The sequence below is a fragment of the Heptranchias perlo genome, chromosome 19 (genome assembly GCF_035084215.1).
Source record: "Heptranchias perlo isolate sHepPer1 chromosome 19, sHepPer1.hap1, whole genome shotgun sequence".
Lineage (NCBI taxonomy): Eukaryota > Metazoa > Chordata > Chondrichthyes > Hexanchiformes > Hexanchidae > Heptranchias > Heptranchias perlo.
The window spans coordinates 15,059,389-15,080,358 of NC_090343.1; the positions used below are offsets into that span (position 1 = coordinate 15,059,389).

General features: G+C 39.0%; 1 long non-coding RNA gene across 1 annotated transcript in view; it reads left to right on the forward strand.

The window, feature by feature from the left end:
• LOC137335184 (uncharacterized) overlaps positions 1-20,629 on the forward strand; it is a 37,511-nt gene extending 16,882 nt beyond the window's left edge. Inside the window, exon 3 of the long non-coding RNA XR_010966355.1 lies at positions 19,415-20,629. This is a non-coding gene — a long non-coding RNA (uncharacterized lncRNA). The remainder of the gene's footprint in view (positions 1-19,414) is intronic.
• Positions 20,630-20,970: the final 341 nt, after the last annotated feature.

A 20,970-nucleotide genomic window follows, 5' to 3' on the forward strand; every position in this document is an offset into this window, starting at 1 on the left:
TCTCATTAGTGTACAAGCAGTTACAATTACTTGGTTTAATCTAATTAGATCCCTTTCCCATAGAGTGTACTTGAACAGTGACTGTAAACGGACAGGCCCAGTTAACAATTAAACAAACTTGCTCCAGAACTCAAACAACCTATGAACAACAACATGCGAGGTCTCCCAGCAATAGCTAATATCTGCACAATAATATATATTCTGATTAACTCCTGGTTATTGCCAAATAACCTATTATATTTGTATGCTGCTAAAATGATTTGTTAGCGCCACTAAAAGTTACCATAAAATATTATTTTACTTAGAAAAATTAGTTTATATATGAACTAAATTATAGAGATTTGTCATGAACAAATGAGTATAGAATTTTCAAAACAAATTAGAAAAAGTTGCTGAGGATAAACAGAAAAGGTGTCTTTTATTTCATTAATTAATTATTTCATTCATTAAGGTAATTCAATAATGCAAAGAGATCAAAAGCTGTACATGGTCCAAGTTAGTCAGAAGATAGAAAATGAGAATGACAATTATTACACTAACACACAAGATACCTAGATGAACAATGAATCTTCTGCTGCTATAACTTTAAAACCTATTGTGGTGGTAATCAGCACCTGACCTATAAAGGAAATAATTCAGTTGACAGTAATTAGATCATCTGTGCTCCACGTGGTCACTTCATACAAAAAAATCCAATGTAGCCTATAAGTACTTCAGCTATGAATTTGGACTGTGACATACCTCTGCGTTAGTACGTGAGAAAGGTTTGTTTCCCAAACAGTCAAACACGAAGCTCTATCATTTCCAATTTTGCACAGCTTAATCTGCAGAATATAAAGAAAACTCCCACACTAAACAAGGTAATGGTAGAGTTCCTAACTCCCCGAATATAGGTGGGAGGCTCAAATTTTCAATTGAGACTCATCAGTTGTTGTGTTTTCGGACAAGTCTGTGGAGGTGCTTTTAAGCAAATCAGCTTAATTGCAATTCAACTTCAGAATAAATTATGCACAATATGTCGACAGTAAATTACTAGAGAAATAAGAAAAACAGTAAATTAGGTAGTGTTTTGAGATCAATTAGTCTGTTGCTTCCATGTGCAAATAAGTCATGCTGCATGCACACATAATTTCTTAGCATTCTGTATTTAAAATATAACATAATACTATATATTGTGGAATTTTCTTGTGTGAATTAATGACATTTGAACACAAAACCTTGTATAACTCATTCAAAATTACAATACAGACATCAGCAGCCAGTACTCTCTTATTCTTCCAACAGCCTTCTATGTGGCATTACATGGGCAGCAGCTTTTGAAAGCAACATTACCAATGTATTAAATAATGTTGTACAACCTAAAATGGAAATAGCGTTGAAAAGCTGATGCCATGTCTATCTCAGTAGATGCCAGTATTAATTTAAAGAGAACCTGGAGTGAAACAGCATTGTTTTCCTAATGTCTAGTGCACTGAGTTTAGGTGAAGAATAGTAGGATTCCTAAATAGAGCATTCTGCACACATGTACCACCTTGGTGTGACATTTATTTTTGATGTCTAATATAGTCACTGAATTAGGAATGATACAAACTTTAGGTGACCTATAAACTCTAACCCTGGTATTTTGACTAGAAACTCTGAATTCAAGTCCCATTCTCAAAGACGTTCACATTCCGGTGCCTCTTCAGCAGTGATGGGAACAGCAGAGAAGGTTTAAGCTCAAAACCCTGACCACATTTCCTTCCAGCTAGTCAACCAACGAGCACAAGGAGCCAATTTCACAGAGATGTCAACTGGCTAGCCCATCCTTTTCCCCTACTTGTAGATAGGAGGAAAAAATCATAAGCAAATATCAAACATGAAAATGATGACAATGACAACAGCAACTACCTGCATTTATACAGTGCCTTTATAATGGACAAATGTCCCAAAGTCACAAATATGTTCTGACCACATCAAAATTTGCAACATCTTTAGGAATTTTGGGTATACCAATCTTTCTTTCACTTCAGTTCTGGAGGCAACATATTGATCTGAGCTGCATTTTGGGCCCTTTAACTGATCCATCCATCACATCTTCTAGAAGTTTGGCAGAGCCTCAAAAACTGAATTTTCAACCTTCCTCCCAGCAGTCTCTGTGCACATTGTGGCAACAGGGTGAAAGTAAACACTTGGCACCAGCACAGCTATTGACAGCAGCTGGATGATTCTGACAAAAATCACAAATTTAGAGTTGTGTTGTGCCAACTTGAAGCATAAATGTTTAGATAGTAATGGTCCATTTCATAATTCATCAATCAGGAGCCACATTTTCCCTTGACAAAATATGTTCGTATCAGTGTGGAGTTCGTCACATGAACAAAGATACTCTCAGCAGTCTGAGAGTTGCTTGAAATGTAAACTCGTACACAGAATGCCTCCCAGTTCCATGCCAGTTCTCAAACTGACCATGCAATGTTTTAATCATGGACTGCAGAACACTCATTACAATCTTTGAGGACAGAGTTCATTTTCCAAAGGTCATACGTAACGTGTTTGAATGAAGCTCAAGTGATTTCATAATCAATCTTATTTATTTTGTTAGCAACAATTTATATAACAAAAAATATAAAAAACATTTCTAACAGTGAGACAGCCTTCACTCCATGAACTGCTCAGTTGATGCTCATCAGCTCTAGACAGGTGGAGCTCTTGAGGCAGCCTCAACATGAGGAAGGTATCTCCGTATCCTCTTATGACATAATAATATGCACAACTTGGGTACGAAAACTGGCGATTTGCAAATGAAACATAGTCCAAGTCCAACTGTAATGAGCATTCATGTGATACTAATGAGTTAATGAGAATTACTATAATCTTATTATCTCCATAAATGGTTAGTGCAAGTGCCATGCCAAGTTAATTTAATTCGCAGTTACAACAAGCTGATTAAACATGATCAGTTTTGGTTACGGTATATATGTGGTACAACATGCACTGCTTTTATAATTAAAGCTGCGATGTCCACTTTGTTTCTTTTACCTAAGCTGAATCTGCTAAACACCATTTTTTATAACTACCTAAACTTGGATTGTACTCTGTCAAATCGTCAAACAAAGGATTTCACTGACTGCAGCTTCAGACTTTGAGACCTGTAGATACAAAGATTGCAAATTAAACTTTTGTAAAATGCTTCATGACTTACGGCAATCCCACGCTCTGTTTTGAAAGTCAAAAGTTCTGATTGCGCTTTAAATTCAAACAAATATAATTTTCTTTTGGATTATGTTGACTAATTCCATATACTCATGTTGCATTTTTAGTAATATATTGCTATAGTTCAGCATATGAGCTAGGTGATTTTAAATTACCAGCTGAATATACCAATATTTGAGGTATTTTCTCCCCTTTTTCTTTCTTTGTTTTTTTATCAAGCATCGCACCAGCATTGGTCCAGAGAATAAGTAGGCAACATGTTACCAGGACCCCATCAATGTCACTTTGTAATTGACTACAACCCCATGAGCAGCCTATACCCATGGTGACTCACCTTCTCATTTTTCCTGTCTGTGGGAAAATGTCAAACCTCCGCTCTGAGCCTCCCCAACAACAGCACATTCCAGAATGGTAACTCACTGCATGAATGATTATGCATGAAAGTTCAAACTTTGACGTCTCATAACACAGGAGTCTGGGCTGGGCATGAATCCTAGATCTGACAAGTCTGCACAATTTATGATATAAACATGGGATGTAAGTAGTTCTGATGGTGGTAGGAGGGCTAGGGAGTGGCAAAGGAGGTAAAATCAAGTTACCAGCAGGATGCTTATCTGCTCTCTCCAGCAGTTCTGATAAGAAACTACCAGTAGAGTTTGGGAAAAGTTTGAGCTGATCTAAAAGGGGATGGGCCAGCAATACTATCAACCCACCATGTCATTTTTCCCATAGCACTTGAGTGCAACTAAGAATGAAGATGAAAATAGTTGGAGGTTGGTCATAACCAGTACATTCCTTTCTGCATGTATCCTTCACTTCTCTCCCCATTTATGTGGTCTTCTCAGTTATGTTTTAATGGTAATCTGGGAACCAAATTTAGCGTCGCTCCCTGCTTCGGTGACCTGACTTCCCACAACACCAGCTAGTAGCAACTAAGTCCTGGTATGAAAACAGCAGACAATTGAATATTTGAATAAATCAATTCTTTTAAAGTAGTCAGCCAAACAAAATATTAATAGTCTTCACACAGTGATAGACAAAGGAAAAATGGCCTGTTTCTGGTAGTTACCCCATCATAATAGCCTGCTTGTTTTGACACCTGATAGTAATTAAGGGGGAGACTTTCAGCTGCTGGCCGCCCGTTTCTCACCTGAAAAAGGGGCGATCGGCAGTTGAAAGTCTGGTGGGGATCTTGCCCGTCTGAGTAAACTTTCAGGCATGCCTTTAAATGGCCACGCAACACCCCCACCCATGCAGGTGGGCGAAGTATGCTAGTCCTATTTCTTCAGGCGTTGAGAGGCCTAACCGACTTCTCGGGAGTGCTCTTCTGGCCCACTGGCAGCCCATTCTCAGGTGAAAGCGAAGTCAATAGAAATAAAAATAGGGAGAGATTTAAAACAGGCTGCTGCCTTGCTATCACCCGTTTTGCACTATCGCACAAAGTCCAGATCTACCCCAGCTTGTGGTGCTTCACAAATAGGCAGAAGGAAAATGAATGCCAAGCCAGGAAGGGAGCAATTAGAGGTGTGACCAGAACCTTAGTCAAAAGGACAGGTTTCGAAAAGGTTTTTGAAGGAGGAGGGAGATAAAAAGGTGGAGAGTTTCAGGGAGGGAATTCCAGAGAGTAGAAGCCAAACAGCTGAAGTCTCTGTTGTCAATGGGAAGAAGAAAGAAGGGGAGAATGCACAAAAGACCAGATTCATATAAATGGAGTGTTTTTTGGGGGGTGGGGGGGTTATATATATGTAGAGGAGTTTGCAGAGATATATTGGGGCAAAGCAATTGGAGTAAGGCAATGAAGGATTTACAGATGAGAACAAGGATTTTAAATTTAATGCATTGGGGACAGGAAGCCAATGTAGGTCAGTGAGAATAAGTGTGATCAACGAGCAAGACTTAGTGCAGGACAGAACGCTTGTGGCCGAGTTTTCCACAAGTTGGAGTTTATGGAAGGTGGAAGAAGAGAGGCCAGAAAGAACAACCTTGGAGCACTCGAGTCTAGGGGTGATGAAGGCGTGTATGAAGGTTTCAGCAGCAAAGCGACTGAGAGGCGGTGAGCAATGTTGTGGAGGTGGAAATAAACAGTCTTCAGAAGAAGAGGGGAGAGTAGAAAATCAGTGAGGAGAAAATCTATGACAACAAATACAAATTTATAACAGTAACACAACAGGGCTGAAATCTCAGGGTCCAAGTAGATTGTCAGGTGCATTCTCTTTAGTCTTGTGTAAGAAATACTTATCAGATTGACACAAGACTTTCTAGCTTTCTCCAAATCAAACAGTTTTCCCACAGTTATAACCAAATAATTGTTTAATTGAAAACAAGATGACTACCACTGTTGCCAAGCTAAATAACAAACTTAAATGAGTTTACAGGCTAATCTGGGCAATATTTCCTCCACCTAATGACCTTCTTACCTCATAGAAACCTTCGAACTACAGCACTGGGCTTTAAAATTGTTATGTATCTGCTTTACTGGGAGCAATTGCTCTAACTAAATCACAAACCATACAAATTTCAAAGTTATAAAACAAGACTATACTTCCAAGGACAAATATAGCATGCAATTTACAGATTTTTAAAAAATCAGTGAAATGTTGAACATTTTCAATGAGAGTGCAGGAGCAATTTTAAATAAAATCATTAAGCTTAGATATGTAAAATCATTTACATATCTAAGCTTCAAGGTGCATTTATTTAATATCCAGGTACAAGATCACAGCAAACAATTTGCACAGCTGGACGCAAAGACCTTTATTAGTCTTATAAACCCAGTGACCCATTTACCAACCTATTGGCTTTCAAGATCTCAATAAAAAATGTAACCCATAGAATGGAATGTAACCACAGGACAACGATATTAATTAAACAGTAATGAATTGTATATAATATTCAGTTCCTCAGAGAGGTTTTTCTCTTGTGAAAAGAAGTTAATGAAGATTTTATTAGTAGGCGTCCCAATAAAATCAAGTTCTGATGCACCACTGGGCCAAGGAGCTAAGTAATTTGGCAGTAGCGTTAGCACTTTAGCAAACTGAGCAATCTTAGGCATCCTTTTGCATCTCTATTATCCCCAAGATACCTGTTTATTACACAATCATATGAAATAGTGATGACAACTTACTAAATAACAAGCTGCCATACAAAGCATTTAATATACAATTAATCATGGCATACTGTCATTGACAAGTTGCCATAACAAATCTCATCCAGCAAATTAACCAGTAAAGGTTAATGCACTACCATGACCTTACACAAAGTGAAATCCACCACTTCCAAAATCACAGACCATTGGTCTTCTTCATACACAGCCCCAATGCTCTCATTCCTTAAAGAACCACATGAGTTCTTTAAAAAAAATGCTGAAAAAATTATAGGGGAAGCCAGTGTCTTTCTCCAGTTGTGAGATATAGCACACATGGGAGCATTTGTCATTGACTGCAATAATTGGGCTGATCACACAAGTGATCTGTTCTCAGCTTTCCCCGAGCAGCTTTTCCCAGTGGAATATTGAACATTCCTTCTTGCTTTAGCACTAGCAGCACTATCAAGGTTCTGCTATTTACACCATTCAAAGAACTTCACGCTCAGAGGACCATTAGAAATCTTGATCCCCTTTCACTCAATCTGCATGAAGTTTTTTTTCTTGTGTAAGTCTTCATTTGTATATAGATAACATGGAAAGAGGCCAGAGATCTTGAAGGAACACCTCCCCTTTTTGTAGATTTGTACATAGGCTGCTCCATGAAACACAAATGAATTTCCTTTTGAGGTGATTGTTTCCTTTGAGAAATTCAATTATGTTTTTCTATATCATCTACAATCATTTAGCATGTTCAAATTGGTTTATAATCAATTATAATGAACTGGGAGTCTGGGGAAGACTGAGGGTCAGGAGAGAGGGAGACTGGGGAATGGGGATTACAAGATTGGGGCTCGGGCAGGGGGGAGAGAAGGAGACTGGGGGAATGGGGCTTGGGGTAGATTGGGGCTCGGGCGGGGGTGGAGAGAGCGTGGCTGGGGAATGGGATAGACGTGGGGCCCAACATTTCCTGCAGAACCAGCAACATGGTGAGTGGGAGCGGCACTGAGAAACGAGCAGCCAGCAAAGGGTGAGTGAGATCTGGGGACTTTACTGTGGTTAAATAGTTAAAGATTGTTTCCACTGGTGGGCGAATGGGGAACAGGGGATGGAGGCTGAGGATTCTCATTGGAAGAACCAAGAGGGAAGGGAGGAGGAAGGTTTTGGAACTGATGGCTATTAGACCATGGGATGTTTCACCACAAATGGTTATTGAGATAGAGACTAGAACATCATTTAAAAGGGAATGGGATAAGTATTTGGAAATGAGAAATATAAAATGATCTAGGGGCAATGGGATTATAGGAAAGAGCGGCCGCATTGGCACAGGCACCAGGGGTGAAATGGTCTCCTCCTGTTGGAGAACTCAGACCCACACAGACAGAAGCAGATAGAAAAACATAGACATAAACAAAAGCCAGAATTTGCTGTGGCGGGGCATCTCACTGAGCCCTTCAGCTCAAAAAATTGCTAAAACTCCCCTTTAGTGAGTGTGAGTCTAGGGAGTGTTTCAGAAATGTTGGTGCTGAGCTAAGTTTAGGATGATGAGGCTTGAGAAGTGCTCAAATTGGAAGCATGCTGCCCTTTGTGCAATCTCTCGGTTCGGATCAGGTCAGTCTGTGCTGGCCACTTTCGACGTGTGAAGACCAAGTACTGAATGGCTCTGACAGGGTATCTGGGACCTGAGGGAACAGGGCAACCAATAGGGTATTTCCTTAATCAATGAGATTTAAAGATTGGGAAATAAACATCGGAAGGACTGAGAAGGAAGGGGAATTAAAAGGGGTGAATTCAATGTCAAATCAAGTACAGAAAGAGAAATAAAGAGAGGGAAAGAAAGATTGGATTATGACAGAGAGAAAAAAGAGACAGAAAGGAGAAGTAAGAAAAAAGAATTTATAATTTAAAATTTAAAATTTGACAAATTTAAAATCTCTTAAAATAATTCACAACCTGAAGGAATGAGACTCCGCACTTATAATAGTTAATTTTGAGTGCCAGAGAGGTTGATTGACAGGATCAATTAACACTTATTACATCGTTAAAATGGTACTTATGCTTGTTACTACTAGCCCTAAACATCTGCGGCGGATTTAGTTCATATCTACCGCACATATACGGTAACTTCATGACATTCGGTGCATTTCAATGGTGAGGCGGACAGCGAAATGCCGTTTTCATGAAGCAATTTTTGGATATTCGCATCTAACCGTGCATCTGCTCCTCGTCTGAAGTTACTGTACCATTTACTCATAAATAACAGTGAGCACTATTAGCCTCATTGTTAATTTGACAGCAAAGTCTGGCCCATAGAAGAATTAGAGAGTAGGAGGTGAGAGAAAGGGACACAAATTTTATTTTTGTCCACAAGCAAAGCCATGGGAGGTCAACTAGTATTTTTTAAATTGTCATATGGCAGACATTGTGGAACAAGTGGCTTCTGAATGAAGCGTGCAAATTTTCAAATTTATACTGATCTTGAACAGCATGTTATGCTGCATGATATCACAAACAATTTGCTTGAACTGATATGCAATGCTGATTCTATTTAACAGTCAACACCTTTAGTAATAGGAAACCCACTGAGTTTTCTTATGCTATTTCTCTGCCTTCCTTTCTGCCTGTGGGGAAGTGCCTGACCTCAACTTTGTCCCTTAGTGGTATAATCAAGATCAGGAACACGGACTGGAACGCCCCATGGTGAACTATGCCAGAATACCAGCATGGTCTGTTACTGTGCCACTGTTAACTGTTTTAAAGGGAAAATGTTTTAAATCCATTTACTGTAAGCTGTGTTGAGTAGAATAAAAAGCAAGACTGATACAAAAAGAAAAAACTGCAAATTCTGGAAATATGAAATAAAAATAATCTTTCCAACATTTCTGGTCTATATAAACAAGTATCAAAGAAACCCTATATATGGGGGGAGTTGCAGCAGGCTTCATATATATAAATTATGTAGAAATGTTTAATTGATATTTAATGGAGGGTTAAGGATCATTAATTATGAAAATAGATGACATTAAAAACTATAAAGTGCCTTCTTTAATTTTTACAGAAACTTCTGTGAATACATTTCTGACATTTTATCACTGTTGCTTTGCTGATACAATTCCATTAATAATTTATTGATTTTGCATTATTGTATTAATGCATGTGATTTATGGGGAAGAAAGAAAGAAAGCAAGATGACCAGGGAGTATCCCAGTGTCCTGGCCAACATTTCTTCTTCAACTAACACCATCTTATATAGTATCTTATCACAGTCTCAGATTATTTTTTGAAGTGTAGTCACTGTTGTTAAGTAGGCAAGAATAGCAGCCATTTTGTGCACAGCAAGGTCCAGCAAACAGCAAGTGAGATAATTGACTAGCTGATCTATTTTTGTTGATGTTGGTTAATGGAGAAAGGTTAGCCAGGACACATGAGAAATCCCTATTCTTCAATGTGGCCTTGGGATATTTTACATCCACCTTGACAAGCCTTGGATTAATGTCTCATCTGAAAGATAGCACTTCCAACAATGTAGCATTCCCTCAATAATGCACTGTGTCAGCCTAGATTATGTGCTCAAGTCCTGAAGTGGGGCTAGGAAGGGGAGAGAGAAATATATATATTGCTCTCCTCTCTATAGCTGTGTGCTGCACACGATAGAACAATAGTACAAAATCAACAAATTGTTGCCAGAATCACAAGCGTTGGTAACCCCAATATTGCTTCAATATGTTCTCCACCTTTTACTAATAGCCTGGCTCCATCCAATGTTTAAAATTGATACCACTGTCCAGTAAAATTAATTGACATGCTCAGGTCATTGATGGGGCCTTTAATCACCAATGATGGATGTCATATTGAATAAAGCAGACAGTTTCAGCATAAGATATTAAACATTAAAATAACTCATAAAATATTCTGTACTTTTCAGCAGCTACTGTCTGCAGCACAGGCTTTCTCGGAGGCTCTATTTAATCACCGTAGATTAGAATAATTAGAAATTTTCTTACTGAATAATTTGTATGTCATACATGAACAGAAAATGTGTCACACCAATGATATAAATTGAATTAGAGATGCTGTAGCATTGCCTTTCACTTATATGAGAGAAGTCAGTACAGTACTAACATATAATCAAAACTTGGAGGTCAGCTATAGCCGAAGACGGCTATAAATTGGAAATTGCTAGTATTAGTCTAGGTTCAGCTAGTCCAGAGTCTGCCTCTGTCACTCCACAAGCAGCAAAATCAATGAAACTGAATTTAAAAGCAGGAATGATGCTGTTTGTTTTCTCTGCAGCAGCATCTGTGCTCAGACAATACTGAAAGGAAGAATTCTTTTATCTGACCTTGGACTACTTTCAAATCGATTTCTGAGCATAATTAACCAATGGCCAAATTAGCTCCTCAAATCTGACACTGATCTTTATTTCAGAAACAAATTCCACACATGCCTGGCACTAATCGATCATTACCCAGCCAATTTCTGACTTAAACATTGTTGACAAGGAGTCTTATCTTAAGCAACTTCTTGATACAAAAGTAATCAGGAGAACTAAGTCAAATATTCATAGGTTTCAACATTATACCATGGAAACTGAAAATACATCCTGACCCGCAGTTTAATTTTTTACTCATTTACTTCATCCCTGCAGTAAAGCCTTTGACTAATACTTCAATGGACCAATAAAATGCTGGTTTGCCTTCAATTCGACAATGATGAAAAGAAAAACCATGCATGCTGGAAATTTGAAATAGAAATAGAAAATTCAGGAAATGCACAGTGTGTCTATCAGCATCTAGAAAGAGAAAAATAGTATGATGTTTTGGGTGATTCATCAAGCAATGTTTGGGACTAACTGGATTTCTCGTACAAAGAGCCGGCACAGGCTCGATGAGCCAAATGGCCTCCTTCTGTGCAGTAACGATTCTATGATTCTAACGTCAGGCATAATACATATAGTGAAAGCAGTAGAATACAAGGATATCAGGCATAAACTGCACTGTGTTCTGGTCAGACCACACCTAGAATAAGATCACCAGTTCTAGCACCATGATATAAAGGAAACAGTTAGAAGATGGAGGCAGTGCAGCGTAGAGTCATGAGACTGATCCCTTGTGTCAGAGTTATGAGGAAAGAATGGAGAAACGGGGGCCTTTCAGCCTTGAAATTGAGAAGTGACCTTTTAGAGGTATTTAAGATAGCGTAGAAAAAGTAAATCTGGAACACTGAACTGTGACAAGGAAACACAAGTTCAATAATAACAGACAAATTTAGGACTTATATTCAGGAAGATCTTCTTCAGATAAAGAGTGATCAACATGTGGATGGATTACCTGATAGGGCAGTGAAGGCAAAAAAAATCCAGAATCATTTAAGAAGTAGTTAGATAATATGAAGAGGGGGCTGGGGGAATTGTAGGCTCTTCTAGATGGATGGAGCTGAATGGCTTTCTTCACCTGTACCTATCTTATGATTTTGAGATATGAGATATGAAATAAAGGTATTAAGGTCTGTATCAGATTTGAATCCCACTCAAAACATTAACCTATCTTTGCTCTTTCAAATGATAACTGACCTGTTGTGAATTTCTAACAATTTCTGTTGTTATTTGATTCCCAGCGTTTGCAGTTTTTCTTTTATCCAAAAGAGAAAGATAGGTTAACATTTCATCAGAACTGATGAGAACAGTTCAGCTGAAGAGTTGTAATCAATGTTCACACCTGATATGATAACCTACATCTTTCATTGAAATGGCGGTCAACCTGGCTTGCATTTCCAGCATTTGTTTTTGTTACTTTTCAAAATGATTTACACAAGATTATTACCTGGCACAGGCACCATGGACTGAATGGCCTCCTTCTGTCCCATAAGATGCTAAGATATATTTTAAAGTAAAATATTACATGAAGCTAGAATAAGCTAGAAAGCAACAAATTATTGTGAAGTAAATATTTAATAACTGCTCTTAGGAAAAACATGCAAACTTTTTAATGAGTGAATTACAAAACTGCCATCAGCGCAAAGGAACGCTATAGTTAAGTACCTCAGCCATTAGCCCATTAAATATCGTTAATTAAGCTGATTACTCTGTAAACTTTGCAGTGGCAGTTATACAGACTAATTTGAACAACACATGAAGTTAAGCGCCTGTAATTAGTATTGATTTGAGATTAAACCATTGATTAACTATTTGTTGTCTGTTACTGTGTAAAATTATATGAGTCTAGAAACGACTCCTTATTTCATGACTAAATTCAGGAAGATATAAATTCAGGATTTGTACTAGAAACATAAAGGAGAGGATAGAAGGATTTTTTTTAACACAAAGGGTTATTAGAATATGGAGTGCTTTATAATGGGTAATTATTGAAGCTGCAGTTTCATGACATTTAAAGAATGGAAAATATTTAAGGATATGGGGAAAGAGCACAGCATGAGGGGCCAAATGGACTGAAATTTGTGTTATTATGATTAGTGTATGCTATCATTTCCTTTATTGCTGATCACAACACACCTACGTCTTAAATCAAAACAATAACATGGCGATCGCCAAGCACAGCACATCAGAGAGCATGAACAAGTGGTGCACTGTGGTGTGGCATAGATTAGTATATGCAACCAATTTAGTATGTTTCCCATATCAATTGAAAGCAATGGGTGAAATTCTTCCCCTAATAAAAAAAACAGGAGAATGATTTGCTCCATAGTTAACAACCGGCTGATGAAACCACATTTTCAGATATTGCACGTTTCAAAACCGCGAGTTCCTGTGATTTCATTACTAGATTCGTAATTATAGAGAAAAATAGTCATTATTCCATCCTTTGTTCAGAGAAGGATTTCAGGCCAAATTATATACCTTCAGAAAATACACAAGATACCTAAATGTCATGTATTCTCTGAGCACTGTGCTACTATAAACAGAATACGTTCTTATCGAATCATAGAATCATACAATACAGAAGGAAGCCATTCGGCCCATTGAGCCTGTACAGGCTCTCTGAAAGAGCTACCAATTATCCCCATTTCCCTGCTCTTTCCCCCATAGCCCTGCAATTTTTCCTTTTTAAGTATTTATGCAATTGCCTTTTGAAAGTTACTTCCACCACCCCTTCAGGCAATGTATTCCAGATCATTACAACTGGCTGAGTAAAATAATTTCTCCTCATGTCCCCCCTGGCTTTTATGCCAGTTATCTTAAATCTGTGTCCTTTGGTTACTGACCCTCCTGCCAGTGGAAACAGTTTCTCTCTATCTACTTATATCAAAGTGCATATCGTAATCCTGTTATTATTTTACCACTGACTTCAGACAATCATTGGGCTGTTGTACTTGTGATACTGCATGCACATTTTCCCTCATTACCATTGGCCTTGTTGCTTGGCATGCGCTCATCCGGATGGGACATTTAAACAACTGACCAATACGGTCAGGATCAATTAAAGGTACCTATGAAGTCTCTTTACTTTTGCCCGTGAAATTATACTTAGAATGGCACTGTTGATGCATGAACCAACCACAAACCAACTCAGAATCACGTATGTGTCTGAAGTTTACTCCAGACTATCCACTATTAGTACCATGCAGTAAAACAGAGTTGATTATTTTTCAGTAAATCACTCTCTTTTGGTGAGATAGTCCAATTACAACCTTAAAATAGTATCATAATCTGGTATTTCCCCTGCCTGTCACATGATGCAAAGCCTCTGGACCTGCTGAAAACTGCTATTGATAATGGTGGAAGTTAACAGTTAAAGGAAGAAATTGACATCGGTACAATAAGATGCTGATATTGAAATAGAATAAGAATGTGTTATTCTATGTAAAGTACAAAATGGTTGGGAATGTGTTTAAGGATATATTATACTCCCAGCAACCCATTATTCCCTAAATACTGCATACTGGTCATTCAGCCTGTAAACTGTTTCTCAATAAACTAATGGTGTTGCATTCATTAATGCTCCAGTATGAATATCATTGTACATCAACGATATGAGAAGTTCTAGTGGGTGATGTCTGTACCAATGACCATCAACCAAAAGTAGAGCTAAAACTGAATAAAACCCTGCTTCATAATGCATACACTAAATTTCTGCCTCTGTGCTCCCAGCATGGAGCCATGCCTGCGTGGAGTGCATATCGGCAAATCACGAGTGGGTAGCCCATGGTGTTCCAATATGTTCTGTCAGTGGCCACATTCCTCATCATGTTTCACGGTGGAAAATATACCCGTATTTTTTCTTAATTCATTCTTGGGCTATGGGCTTCACCAGCATTTATTCCCCACCCGTAATTGCCCTTGAGAAGGTGGTGGTGAGCCACCTCCTTGAACCGCTGCAGTCTATGTGGTGAAGGTATTTCCACAATGCAGTTAGGCGAGAAGTTCCAGGATTTTGACCCAGCGACGATGAAGGAATGGCGATATGTGCCCAAATGAAGATGGTGTGTGACTTAGAGGGGGACTCGGAACTCATAGTGTTCCCATGCACCTGCTGCCCTTATCCTTCTAGGGTTTGTTAGATGCTGTCGATGAAGCATTGGTGAGTTGCTGCAGTGCATCCTGTGGATAGTACACACTGCAGCCAGTATGATAAAACGATAAAAGTATATGACAAAAGATTTCAAACCAATAAGCTAATTTCTGAGTTACGTAATAGCTGTGATATCTTTTCAACATGTCAGTTAGACTAATCATTCCATGTCATTCTCTATGAAATCCCTCAATCAACTGCGTCCAAGCTTTTATTTTGGTGGGCTACCTAAGCACGTAACATGGAGCCCTGCGTGCCGCATATAAAATTCGAAACAATGTCCTCACAAATTTGCATATATCTGAAGCTGACAATAATGACATATTTTAGCATTCAGGTTTAGGATCTATCCACCAGTAGAGCAAAAGTATTATGAACAGCTCGTTCCAAACCTCCAGGTCCATGAAATACAAAGCCAGTGAATAAGAAATACAAGTGCAACAACAACAACAACAACAACAACAACAACAACATGCATTTATATAGCGCCTTTAATGTAGTAAAACGTCCCAAGGCACTTCACAGGAGTAATTATCAAACAAAATTTGACACTGAGCCACATAAGGAGATAATAGGGCAGGTGACCAAAAGCTTGGTCAAAGAGATAGGTTTTAAGGAGCATCTTAAAGGAGGAGAAAGAGGTAGAGAGGCGGAGAGGTTTAGAGAGGGAATTCCAGAGCTTAAGGCCTAGGCAGTTGAAGGCACGGCCGCCAATGGGGATGCGCAAGAGGCAAGAATTGGAGGAGTGCAGAGATCTCGGAGGGTTGTAGGAACAGACAAAACCGCCTGAGCTTCATGGGGTGAATTGGCAGGGCCCATGGGCGCCCTACAGGCTGAAGCTTGGGCACTCCAGCCTAATTTCTTACATCAAGATATGCAAACCATCCTCTGTAAATATTCCGTTGCACTATCACAGTGTCATGACGTCACAGTTCCTGCATCAAGCATAGAATCATAATGGAGGCCATTTGGCTCACCGTGCCTCTGCCAGCCGTCCACTGGCTTCATCACTGCCCACCTGAAGTCAATTCCCCTTAATACGATGCCAACATTTTTAAAATTAGAAAGCAGATATGCAATTAGCTGGAATATATAACCTTATACAAATAATGATTGGTTGAGATTTAAACTGGCGCATGGGAACTTTTCATATATTTTGGTTTTCAGCCACACGGGAGCAGGTTCATATCAGTAAATCACTCTGTGTCATCAGGTATTCTATATGTAGTGCTGTGTAGAAGCAGTACATTAGCCATTCCTCCCCTCCCCCAGTCCTTGGATGTCCTTTCATCCAACATCATGACAACACATTTTTCTATGCATTTTTAACTGTGTAGTTTCAGGCCATTGAAATTTTAATAAAGACAGTTCCTCGACACACAAATTACATCCAGAGTATACTGTCTAATGCTTATACCTACATTAATATTATTTAACCCTTTCCTTTTAAAAATAATGTGCATAAAAACATATTTCTTGTCATTTTTAATTGTATGACTATTTAGAGACCTAATTACTCGTGCAAATTATCCATACTACCATTTTCTATGATATGGGCTTAAAAATATTGCAGGTAAATAGCCACAACATCTGAACATTTCAAGCACAGAAATTCTGCATAGATCTGAGGATAGGCTGAAAATAGAACAAACTGGAGCAACACCAGTCCATATCGAGGCTTTCCCTTGCATTTGTCGGTTTTTCTATCTCTTGCTCTTTCTTTCTGTCATATTTCCTCTCTGTGGTACTTTTTTCCCCAAGTGAACTGTTACAAAATCTCCTTGCACTGCCACCAAGTAACTTCTTCCCTCTTTTTGACAGAAATTGCATCACTGACAGTGATTTTATTTATGCCAAGCTTTTGACTTTGAGTGTTAGGAACATAGGAACATAGGAACAGGAGTAGGCCATTCAGCCCCTCGTGCCTGCTCCGCCATTTGATAAGATCATGGCTGATCTGTGATCTAACTCCATATACCCGCCTTTGGCCCATATCCCTTAATACCTTTGATTGCTAAAAAGCTATCTATCTCAGATTTAAATTTAGCAATTGAGCTAGTATCAATTGCCGTTTGCGGAAGAGAGTTCCAAACTTCTACCACCCTTTGTGTGTAGAAATGTTTTCTAATCTCGCTCCTGAAAGGTCTGGCTCTAATTTTTAGACTGTGCCCCCTATACCTAGAATCCCCAACCAGCGGAAATAGTTTCTCTGTATCCACCCAGAACAAACCCTCAACACCTGATCTTATTTGTACCGATGATTGCATTAATTCAATGGCAGAAAGGTACAACTAGTACCTTTGGATTGTATTTTCCCTTCAATTAACCAGCGCAAATCACTGGATATTGTTAAAACTACATTTTCTTTGGTTATAACTTGGCACAATCAGTATATAAAGTGTACAAATTTCAGCACGGATTTTCTGAAGTATATCATACACATGTATCAGGAAAACCAAGTGGACAACATGCCCTCTGCTATAGGTCTATTAGCTCTGTGGTAATTTCCACAATCTTTCCAAAAGTTGACCACCAGTGTCCTTTAATTGCACATATAGACTAAGCTATGTGAAGAGTTGAAAGTGAATTTAAAAGGGTATAGAAAAATGATTGTGTCTGCGCTGCATTTTAAAGATGAGACATATTTTAATAAAATATTTTTCTCTTTCCCCTTGGTTGAGTATCTTTGTACCATAAACCATTGCTGACAGATTATTTTCTATGTGGCTTTAAAACCAGCCATGACACAGTGAATAAGAGTGGCCTAAGATGACTCTCCCACTCATTTTCCCTTCCTTCCTCCCAATGGGGAAGCAGGAGGATGTTGCCAAGATGAGATTCAGAAGTCAGTGGAGAATCACTGGCACATTGTATGAAATTTGGGATCATCAAGTGGGAGATATTAGTGCTGGGAATGGAACCCAGGCACCATTCAGATACACAGGCCGAAAAATTGCTTTTACATCAGAAACCAGCGTAAAGAGGGCCCAAAGATTTTGGCCCGAGGCTCGCTTTAAATTGGGTCTCAGGCCTCATCTACGTAAAATCAGCAAGCTGCGGTTACCAACCGGACGTCCTGAAGCATCTCTCCAGTCGGAGCCCAGGAAAATTCAGGCGGCTCCGATGCTTGGTAGTCCTGGAGGGGGGGGGGAGCAAACGGGAGAAGGGGGCGAGCCCAGGCCAGCAGCAGCCCGCAGTATTGCTGTGGAGCAAGGAGGAGTATTCCTGCTCCTTCTGGCTTCACATTAGCATAAGTAAAAAAAACACTTACCTTCCCAGTGGCGGCCAAGAGCGGTCCCTATATGGACCACTGATTAGGCTGCTGCAGACCCAGAAAAACTGACTGGAACAAGCTCAATACCTGCTCTGCCCAGTTGATGCCAGATTTGGCATCTTGTCCATATCACTCCCAGGACAATAGAGATAAATGTGCAGTGCCAACCCTTTATCTGTTCCAAATGGTACCTGCCAGTTCAACAGTTCTGTGATCTTGACAGATGCATAGCTTTGTTCCGTTGGGCAGGCTAACGGCTATTAATATGCCTCAGATTCCTGCAAATCCCCAAGTTCAAGTGAGGGCTTGCCCCCTTCTCCATACATTAAAATCCTCAAATTTGTAGCAAGTTGTTCATTTAAGGATTTTCTTCCGCTATGTGCTCAGAGCTCTCACACTGTACTTTACACTTATTCCTATCTTAACCACCTACTGGCTGCATCTGTCACAATACATGAATTGGATGATATAATAACTGATTGAATACATATGTCTAGTACAAATACAACTTGGATGCAGTTTGTATGTGGACTGATGAGTGAAGGGCAGCTTTATTTTAGAAATATTAATGTTTGTTTTAGGGATTTTTCTATGACTTGAGAACTTACAAGCCTGTTCTAATCCTGGGAGATTCCACAATGGATACTAGCTTCCCTTTAAAGATTGTTATAAATGAGTAATGATGCACAGCTGTTAAATAAAAAAGCATCTTCTTTAAAATAACAATAACTTGCATTTTATATGGTGGCTTTAACGTAGAACAATGTCCCAAGGTGCTTTACAGAAGCTAAGTCAAAGAAGGAGAAATTAGGAGAGGTGACTAAAAGCTTGATCAAAGGCCTGGGCTTTAATGAGTGTCTTAAAGGAGGAGAGAGAGGTGCAGAGGTGGAGGGGTTTAGGCAGGAAATCCAGAGAGTGGAATCTGAAAGCATGGCTGCCAATGGTGGGGTGAAAAGAGGGGGGAAATGCACAAAAGGCCAGAGTCAGAAGAATGGTGAGTTTGGGTGGGAGAACGAGTAGAGCTAGAGAATTTAACAGAGATAGGGAGAGACGAGACCATGGAGGGTTTTAAACAACAAGATATGAAATTTAAATCTGAGGCATTGAGGGACCAAGAGCTGATGTAGGTTAGCAAGGATGAGGGTGATGGGTGAACGGGACTTGGTGCGGACAGCAGAGTTTTGGAAGTAATACAAAAGTCCTAATAGTTTTATTCAATTGTCTTAGTGTGGCTACTGGTTGAAAATGGGCCTCTCATTTTATATTTTATATTTTATATTTTTTTTCTTTGTTCTTTTTCCATTTATTTACTGCCTCTTCACTTTTCTCCTCTAGACATGGACTCCTTACTGGACTAAAGTTACAAGGTGACAGTTGCCAACCAGTACCTTGCCCAGTTGGCTATTCTTCACATGTCAGCAGGCTAGTCAACTGCAACAGCATCACAATCCTGTTCCCACCCGCTGTAAACATGAACACTTTTCCAGCGGGCGGCACTGGGTAGAAGTCAGGAGTGGGAACCCCATCTTATTTTGCTCCGTCCCTAATTCAGGGATGCTTAACCCAATTTTAATAATCTTACCATCACCCCAGCAGAGACCAGGGAAAAAAACCTAGGATTTTCCTGCTCCAAGTGGCTCAGCTACTCACTGCCGTAACCAACTGAGCCACCGGTGAGCATATAGTTTCAATGTTTAATTATCTTTGGATTGAATATCTCAAAATCATCTGTTTGTTGGCAAACAACAAATAAATAGATGGGTACTTAAAACAGTTTAACTTTCAGTTGCCATATAGAATCATACAGCATTGAAGGAGGCCATTTGGCCCATCGTGCCTGTGCCAGCTCTTTGAAGGAGCTAAACAATTAATCCCACTCCCCTGCTCTTTCCCCTGCAAATTCTTCCTTTTCAAGTATATATCCATTTCCCTTTCACCCAAATATAAAGAACAATGGCATACAGCATTAAAATTTACATCTGAAAGACTTTGTCCTTGTGCAGCTTCAAAGACAAAGTTCATTACGTGTGCTTGTGCATCCTGTGTCCTATACACAGTTCTGGACCTCTCCAGAGCAGCGGGATCTGAGCCTCATGTTTGCGAATCACGTGGATGGAAAAAACATTCAGAGACAGCTCCCCCTCCACGGAACCATGTCACAAATCTATTACAAGTAAAAACCTAATATTTTGAATTGCTAACATTGCTGGGCATGATCAAAATGATAGTGAAAAATTTCTAATTCAATGTGCTGAAATATTTTGACCTTGAAAGAAGAACCAATTATTTTAGAAGTCCTATTTTACCATACTGTCATCTTTAACTGAATTTATCTCAGTTGACCTGAGCAGACTGTCAAAAATCATCATTTTTTTCATTTTTTTTTAGCATGTTCATGTTCAATTTTTTTTTATATATATGTAAATGGCTTTAATTGTATAGTTTATCTTAATGCTAAAACAAAAATATATTTTTATGATATTTGGATTAAGTTTCATTTAATAAATGTTTCTGTAGATTGTGACAAATGTCAGGGTTAACTACATAAAACTGTCCATTGTTTTTGTACAATAAATGTATTGCATTTTATATTATATACTACGCATACATTGTCCTAAGTTCCTGTTGAAATAGGCTTGTTATTTTCCCAACATTTAAAAGATTTACATAACATCTGAAGGAGTCTTTGGCCTTTTGAGGGCCACTAGTGATATCATGTTTCCTTTTGTGTAGATAATCTACTTTCATTTGACCTTTCCTCTTGTGGAGTTGCAGGCTCTGAAAATGAATAGGTAAATTTAAGGTGGACAACTCCATCTGAGGGCTAGGGAGAAATACGGTCAAGGAAATGAGGGATTCTTTTTATTTGGGTAAGTTTACCATATGTCGCA